This window comes from Otolemur garnettii, unplaced genomic scaffold, assembly GCF_000181295.1.
Source record: "Otolemur garnettii isolate 467f Iridium unplaced genomic scaffold, OtoGar3 scaffold00025, whole genome shotgun sequence".
NCBI lineage: Eukaryota > Metazoa > Chordata > Mammalia > Primates > Galagidae > Otolemur > Otolemur garnettii.
In genome coordinates this window covers 3,559,806-3,567,440 of record NW_003852420.1, presented here as the reverse complement: position 1 = coordinate 3,567,440, position 7,635 = coordinate 3,559,806, and the positions used below count along the sequence as shown (strand labels likewise).

Sequence of the window (7,635 nt, the reverse complement as noted above, 5' to 3'; positions counted from 1 at the left end):
TGTGTATGTGTGGATGTGGATGTGTGTATATGTGTATGTGCATGTGTGAGTATGTGTATGCACATGTGTGTATATGTGTATATGTGAGTCTGTGTGTATGTGTGTGTGTATGTATATATGTGTGTATGTGTGTATGTGTGAGTCTGTGTGTATGTGTGTGTGTGTGTATATGTGTGTATGTGTGTATGTGGGAATATGTGTGTATATGTGTATGTGTGAGTCTGTGTGTATGTGTGTATATATGTGTGTATGTGGGAATATGTGTGTATATGTGTATGTGTGTGTATATGTGTGTTTGTATGTGTGAGTATGTGTGTATGTGTGTGTGTATGTTTTGTCTCATATGACAAATACACAGATGTGGCTTTTGTCTCTGAAGAACTAAATCTACTGAGGGGGAGGGAAATAGAAGAAATAAAATTATCTAAAAAGCAAGATAGCTCCCTGTCCAGAAGAAATAAATAAACTATATTCCCTAAGCTTTGGAGGGGAAGAGAGAGAGGGAAATTGAATATAAGAGTGTCTGGCAGCCAAAGTCTTCATTAGATTGAGGGAGCAGGGTACAACAACTTATTAGGGTGAGTAAAGAGTATTCTATCAGATGTTCTCAAATCAACTTTAAGGCCAGAGCTTCAAAAAAAGTAGAGTTCAAAAAAATAGAGAGAAAGAGGGCACCAGGCTAACATTTCCTCCTCCTTCTGGTCTGGAGGTACGAACAGCTTCCCCTTCACTGGCTTTCTGTCTTCCCGTTTCTTTCTCATCTTCTGCGTTTCACTCTTCCCTAGATCCCACTCGTTTCTTGGGATCAGTTTCCACAAAAGACTGCCTGTGCTCAAGACCTTTCCCTGGGCTCTGTTTTGGGAGGGGAGGAAGGAAACCCAGGCTAGGACAAGAGTAAAGGTGAGAATGATTTGAGAAGTTTTAAGACCCATTTTGAAGATGTTTATTGCTATTTAGACTTTACTTCTGTACCATGATTCATTTCTCGTTCTTATTCCATTTGGTTTCCTACATTCACGGGATCTGGAAAGCCCCTTGTAGAAGTCAAAGCCAACTAGATGCTCACATTTCCATTCTTTCTGAACCTCTTTACCGTGTTTGGCAGTGATGACTTGACAACCTCTTCATGAAGCTTGGCTTTTCTTTGTTTCCCAGTGCACTGGACTTGCCATTCTCTTTTGTCTCATTTTCTGAACATTTGCCTCTTTTCCTGCTCCCATTATCATTATGAATAGACTCTGGAACTTCACTTCTCTCTGGTCTACCTCCATTCAGTTCACTATCATGAAATCCAACACCACTCCACTGTCTCTTTTTATGAGTGGATTTCAACTCCAAATTTTCCTGCAAATCCTGAGGTTTCTCCTGAATTCTGATCATACATTTATACCCATTTGGTGAAAATTACATTCTCGATATCTTATATGAATTCAGTGTATCTAGAACTAAACAAACAAACAAAAAATCACTGCTAACTGGAAATGAAAAGAAAAATTAAAATAACAATAAAAAGATAGATATAAGGGGGATGGAGAGAAAGACAGAGATAAATAGCTCAGCTAAAGGCCTATCTTAGAAAACAACAAGAAGATAAAAGACATAAGGATAGAATATTCCAGCTGGCAAACTGAAAGAATAATAACATTTGGGGGAAGGTTGGGGGGAGTTGGGAGAAAAACCATTTTAGGATGAAAGGAAATATGAAGAGTTCTGTTTTGATCCTATCAGGTTTCTGGCTAGAGTATTTTCTCCACTCAGTTTTATGTGTATCCAGAGACCTAGGGTCCTTCCCTCCTTCTCGCAGTGATCTTGGTCAGACATTAGCTCTTTGATTTCTACTTTCTTTAGTGTCACAGTGACTTTCTCAGAAAAATGTCACCAACTTCTAACAAAGCATTTCTTTTCTCTCCTGAAGCCAAACTTGTTACCTTTGCAACTAAAACAAAAAATATATACATATGTAATATAAACAATAGAATCAAAAAGAAAAATCATACCTATCAAAATATACAATGTATGAAAATAATTACCCAATTTCCCAAGTGCAATCTCATAGTAATCAAATCTTCTGAAACCACTCCTTACTCTCCTGAAATGATGTAAATGATTGCTTTATATTATTTTAATACTTGAGATATAAGAAAAATACCATTTTTTAAAATGGTTCGACCATTAACAGTATTAGGCTGGTGAATAGAAGCAGATCTACAAACTCATGTGAAGAGACTCACAGCACAGATAAGCTATTTTATTTTGTTTTTAAATCCTGAAAGATTCCTTCTCTGCTTAGAGGTCTAAAAGCAGCCACCTTCCTAAGAGCCTGCTTTGCTAGCCGCCCACCTCTGTGCCATTAGAAGCCTGTTAATTGCTGTCTTGGTAACAAAGAAAAACAGCAGCATTGTGCTACTAATAAAACACTGTGTGAATTGCTTCCCTTCTGAAATGCAGTGATTTTAATTGACTTTATTTTCTTCCAAAAAGAAATAGAGATGCACAATCATGGTGAGGTCTACCTTCATTAACAGAGATGCGTTACTAATTTGAGATGAAAATGGAAGTCTGGTAAATATCCGTCTTGGAGCTAGCTGGCCTGTAACACATACAGAATTGGTGTGTGGGTTTCTCTTATCCCTCTTTTCACTCAGCTTTCCCTCCGGGGACTGAATAAAGGACTTGGGAGCAGGTAAAAAGCTGCACATTATTCTGTAGCATTATCCTGGCTACACTTTGGAAAACAGATTTGCAGGCTCTGAACCAACAGGCAATAAGTCACTCAGCCTATTTTCTCAGAATTACCGTAGCAGTCTTTCTGTTTGCTTACCAATAACTCCATAACTACGGACAGTAAGAAATACACAGACATTTTCTTCCCTGCACTCAGAAACCTGTGCCTTCATGAATATCTCTTCCTTAGCTATTTCCTAATCCAATTTTTTTCATGTCAGAGCTAGGAATTTGTGTGACAGAGTATTTGGTGCACTTGCATAAGGCAAAGCTCAGCCACGATTGTGTTGGCTATGGGCAGCTTTGGGTAACAGCTTCACAGCCTAACTCTGTGATAATTATTAATAGCTACAGCCTCATGTCCGGGAATGATTATATTAATAAGAGCCCTAAAGAAGCCTAAGGGACTGGTTTTACAGTGAGTATCTTTGTTTTGAGCTGTTGGAAGAGATATATGATAAACATTTCAGCCACTCATCCACTCAAAAAATGTTTATTGTGTATCAATTCTGTGTTTTGTGAGCATCTACTACGTGGGGATAACACCTAAAGTTGTAAACAAGATCTCCTATGCTCCTTCTCTTGTGAAAATTTCATAACAGACAGAGAATAAGATTAAAATTAATTATACTTACAATGTTGCTCAAGCTGGAGAAAAATAATCCATGTAACCTAACCATTAGTGCCCCCATAATATTCTGAAATTTGAGAAAATAAAATAGCATGAACTATGAAATTAAATAAATGCATTCACAATGTAAACCCAAATAATGGTAGTAAGGAGGTATTATGCCAGGGAGCAATTCTGGGGAGTGGGCACTGCTGCTTAAGAGGAGGTGGCCAGACGAGGCACTCTCAGGTGTCTCTCAAGCTAATGCGGCTGTTTTAAAATATGGCCCCCAGATTCTTTGATACTCTTCCCATCAAGAGGCAAAGTCTATGTCCTGTGCCTCTGGATCTGGGTTCTCTATTTGACAAATAGAGTACAGTGGAAGTGATGTAGTGCCAAGTACCCAGCTCAGGGCTTAAAAAATTAACAGCCTTTACTTCCTGTGTCCAGGGGAATGTGGGTTCTCAGCTGACCACATGCCGTGAGAAAGCCCAGTGCCCACATGAAGGCTCTGCCTTACATATGCCGTGATATCCTGCCCTGCTCACTTCCACAAGTGGATATCGCCTCCATCATTGTACTATAGCCCTACCTAACTTGAGATGCCACCTCTGGAGACTGCATAGAATTATAGCTACTCAGACTTAATCCCAACCTCCAGGCCACTTATTATATGTGTGGTATCTGTAGGTCCAAGTATGTATGTCTATGTAAGTGTATTATTCTATGCATAGAAGTATGACACCATAACCCCACAACTGCTGAGATGTAAACTTTGAGTTTCCAGGAAGTAATAGGTAAGCATGTGAAATACCTGGGGGTCAGGCAAGCCACCCAGTGGCTTTCAGATGTGTGGACCTCACTGGCATCTGTGCACTTTTTCTACAATATATCTATGGCTTTATCCCTGGGATAAGACAAAGAGAAGTCAAACCCAGTTGCTTCTCCCTGGAATGTCAGCGGTTGAATGCTCTGTCAGGATTTTAAATGGTGGCTCCAGATTCCTTTCAATTCCAGGACGAGCTGATTAAGTCATTTTGCTTCATGAGCAATGAAGGGTTTAGGGTTGATTTTTCTCCTGGCAACAGTTAATTCTGGTGAAAAGACATTATGAAAATATTGATGGAGAACAGCAATATTAATCCATCAGCCGTTATTTATTAGTGATGTGTTGGGTAACAAATACAACTCATAAATTTAATGAAATGCAATGTCATTAATCATTCACCATTTATAATGAAGGCCCATAGAACTTCATTCGAACACTTTCTTCTCACAATCTGCTTATTACAAGCTTAGCTGAGGCTGCCTTTTCTTTCCTGTGACAAATCCCCTATCCTTCTTTACTTCCTAATTACTAATCCTCCTTTACAATTCTAAGGAAAGTAACCGCTCTCTCTGTCTGTTGCTATGGCTTCCCAGCCTAAAGCCAGTGCTCCCTTGTTTTTTGCTGAGAGTAACCTCATGATTTTTTTTTTCAGGCAGCCACGTGTGCAACCCCCATGGGACAAATCCTACAGGTGTAAACCAACCAAAGAACCCTTCCTGTTTTACCTGTGCTTTGTCTAGAAATAGATAATACAGCCACTTCTGGCCAATAAAATGGAAAGAGAATTCTTCTGGGGTATTTGACTAAGATTCTCCACACTGAAAAGTAAAAACCAATAAAATAAAATCTTCTTGATGTCCCCTTGCTCTCCTTGCTTCTTGGTCAGGTCACTGTCATGTTATGATGTGATGTTTGGAGGAGAGGCAGGCATCTTGGCAACATGAGGACAGATGTTTCCTTCTGAGATGATAGATGAGAATAAAGGAAAGTGCTGAGCTTTTGATGCTATTTTATGTTGTCCAACGAATCCTGAGGCTACTTAACAATAAGACTCTTAAGTAAGTGATCATCTCTTCATAGATTAAGACATTTTGATGGATGAGTTTTTGTTTAACAAATTCAAAGAGAGAAGGAAAGACCAGGACCATTCCTATAATTTATGGGAGCAAGAGCACGGTAAAAATGATGACCCACATACAATATGGTGAGTATCTAAAAGTTATAAATTAAGCCAGAAACTGCTAAATTAAATGTGTCCTGTACTCAACCCTCAGAAAGTAGTATATTATCATAACAACTTGAAAATCCAAATTCCAATTCCGAATGTTTAGACTCCTTCCGTAGCATCAAGCTGAAACATGGTGCATGCAGTCCATGACACATGGCTTGGTTGTCCTCCCTTCCCATTCCCCAGCTCTGTCCTACCTGTATGGCATCTTAGAAACATAGTTAGATTAGCCCATGAATTCAAGTTTCATTCAATTCTGCCTCCAGCAGCCGCATACCACAGTGTGTACAGGTTCGGAAGGATAGACCTGCAGAGGAGGTACACATGGGCTCTGAAAGAAAATCCTGGTCCTTTGGAAGAAATTTCAGAGCCCTAGGCAACTGAAGAATAGTCTGGACAAAAAAAAAAAAAAAAAGTCTTAGAACTTTGGAACCTAGCAGGAGTGAGGGCCTCCAGAGCATGTGGCTTAGAGCAGGGCCCTCCTAACTGGGTCTAAGGTGATACTGAGAAGGATCTTGTTCAGGGGAGGCATTAACTCACAGAGGGAGACTGAAATGTCAAAGCCCAGTCTGAATGTGGTGCTCAGAAACACTAAAAATATCTCTTCCCTCTTTTACTGTATTTGTAGGATCATAACTTCAGTGATCTCTGGCAAATGGCAAGCAGTTGTTTTGAGCTATAAATCCACAGGGATAGGTTTTGCATGAAGCTAATGAAGCTTTAGCTCTAAGGCCTCTCTCCCTTACATAGGTTCCCAGGAAGGCCCTGAGAAACATGTTTGCAGGATTTTAGGCAGCCATCTCATGACCAAGAGGACAGACATCACCACATCCTAGAGCCAGAAAAATGCACTTTTGTATCATGTGTAAAGATAATACATTTTTTTAATTCTTAACTTTACAAACTCTGCCTGCCCTCAACCTGTCAAGTGTAAAATGGTATGGCTACTGTGCTTAAACAGTTTAACTAAAAAGTTAAACAAAGAATCATCACACAATCCAGCAATTCCAGTCCTAGATATATACCCCAGAGAGTTTACAACAGAGACTCAAACAAATGCTTATATGTCAATGATCATAGCAGCATTATTCACAATAATTTCAAGGTGGAGCAACTTATGTATCCATCAAGGGATAAAAATACCACAAAATGTGGTACATATGTACTATGAAATGTTATTCAGACTTTAATAGGAATGAAATTCTGAAGCAGGACAACAAGGATAAACCTAGAAGACATCATGCTAAGTTAAGCTTGACACAAATACATGATTCCCCTTGTATGAGAGGTCTAGATTAGGCAAATAATTCATAGGAATAGAAAATAAGTGACAGGTTACCAGGGGCTGGGGGATTTGGAGAACAGGGAGTTATGTTTAATGGTTACAGAGTTTCTGTCTGGGTTGATGAAAAAGTTCTAGACATAGACAGAAGTTGACAGACAACTTTGTGAAGTGTGTATTAATACTGAATTGTATACTTAAAAATGGTTAAAATGGTAAATTTGATGTTATGTATGCTTTACCATAATAAAAAGCCCCCCTAAATTTTCTTAGTTTCAGGTCCCTTAAGACTGGGTTTCTCCTTGTTTGCCAATCGTTCAATCCTATCACACGTTCATTCCACACTCAGGAAATACCAAGCCCCACAGGCATTCAAAGGCACAGCCACTACTGTGCCAACGAGCACTCTTCTCACTTCTTTCCCAAAGAGCATTGTGAAAGTGGGATTTCCTGGTCTGTTGTAGTGAACTGGACATGATGCTTGACCTCAAAGAGCTTTGCTTTATGTCAAAGAGCAATCTGCCTAACCCTAAGCAAAGCCATCCAGAAGTTTTAAGAACTAATTGAGTGTGCATAAGGCTTCTCAGTACTTCCAAGCCTCCTGCTCATGGGCCAAGACAAGGCCATCAGGTGGAGAAGGACAAGTGTCTGCAGACTGACGTCATCAGTGTGTGCTGCCACCGTGAGGACCAAGGGGATCTGGGGACCCCATGAGTGTCTGCCTACACCACCAACTTGGATAACTGTGGACACAATTATTTTTAAAAATTCTCTGTATTAGATTCCTAGGGCTGTTGTAAAAAAGTATTACAAACTGGGTAGCTTTAAACAACAGAGATTTGTTTATCTCACAGTTACAGAGCTAGAAGTTCAAAATCAAGATGCCAGCAGGGCGAGGCTCCCTCTAAGACACTGAGTGGAATCATTCCTGGTCTCTTCTCAGCTTCTGATAGCGGCCCTTG

General features: G+C 39.7%; 1 pseudogene; it reads right to left on the bottom strand.

Moving 5' to 3' along the window:
* Positions 1-7,635, bottom strand: part of LOC100961940 — a 117,795-nt pseudogene that overhangs the window by 71,801 nt on the left and 38,359 nt on the right.